This window comes from Lactuca virosa, chromosome 4, assembly GCF_052849685.1.
Source record: "Lactuca virosa cultivar CGN04683 chromosome 4, Lactuca_virosa_CGN04683_v6, whole genome shotgun sequence".
Taxonomy (NCBI): Eukaryota; Viridiplantae; Streptophyta; class Magnoliopsida; order Asterales; family Asteraceae; genus Lactuca; species Lactuca virosa.
The window spans coordinates 506,156,141-506,157,047 of record NC_136429.1 but is presented as its reverse complement, the minus strand read 5'-3'; the positions used below and the strand labels follow the sequence as shown (position 1 = coordinate 506,157,047).

At 41.3% G+C, this 907-nt stretch overlaps 1 non-coding gene across 1 annotated transcript; it reads left to right on the top strand.

Moving 5' to 3' along the window:
- Positions 1 to 216: 216 nt before the first annotated feature.
- LOC145110204 (small nucleolar RNA R71) lies at positions 217 to 323 on the top strand. The gene has a single exon (XR_013709585.1). It is a non-coding gene; the product is annotated as a small nucleolar RNA R71 (small nucleolar RNA).
- Positions 324 to 907: the final 584 nt, after the last annotated feature.

Sequence of the window (907 nt, the reverse complement as noted above, 5' to 3'; positions counted from 1 at the left end):
GTTGTGATACTCCCTTGAGTGCTTGGAAAACTCCTCAATTAGCTCCTTAATTGTTGTTGGAGCCTTCATCGTTAGTGGCCCTTCAGATTCAAGGAGTTGTGTAGTGGTCACGTTCGCCCCATCATATTTCGCTAGCGACCTCTAGCGAGGCAAGGAGTTGTCTAGTGGTCACGTTCACCCCCATCATAAAAGATTGATACTTATTATTGAACATTGAAGTCATGTTGTGGACAATTTCTCAACAACCCCTTGTACCTTTCCCATGCTTTGTATAAGGACTCCCTGCCTTGTTGTTCAAAATTGGCTAAGTTATTTTTCAATTTTGCAATTTGGATGGTGGATTAAATTGTTGGATGAACTCTTCACAAAGTTGAGCCTATACGGTGATCGCTCAGGGTGGAAGTGCTTTAAACCAATCCTTTGCCGCTCCTTTAAAAGTCAATGGAAGCATCCGAAACAATACTATTTCACGAGGAACATTAGGGACATTGAAGTAGTTCGCAATGTCATTCACTTCCTCTATATTCTTGTAAGCATCTTCGTGATCTTTCCTATGTAATGGGATATCTTTAAGCCTAGCCAAAATAAGCCCCTTTAGCTCGAAGTTGGAGGTGTTTCGAATCTCTGGTTGCGCAAGACTCGGCCCGTTATCAAGCATCCACTTCTTGTACTCTTCCATCATCATATCTTCTATGTACGCCATCTCTTCTACTTCGATATTGATGTCGTCCTCTGAATCACTTTATGTTCCTTCCTTGTATCTGGTTCCTTTCTTTCTTGGAGTCTCCTCAAAGTACTCGAATTTGTTAGATTGAACAGTGTTGCTTGACACGCCGATCTTCTTGTCTTTCTTCTTGTGGAAATTCAATTCAAGATCTTCAAGTGGTGGAATTATTGGAGTTATGGA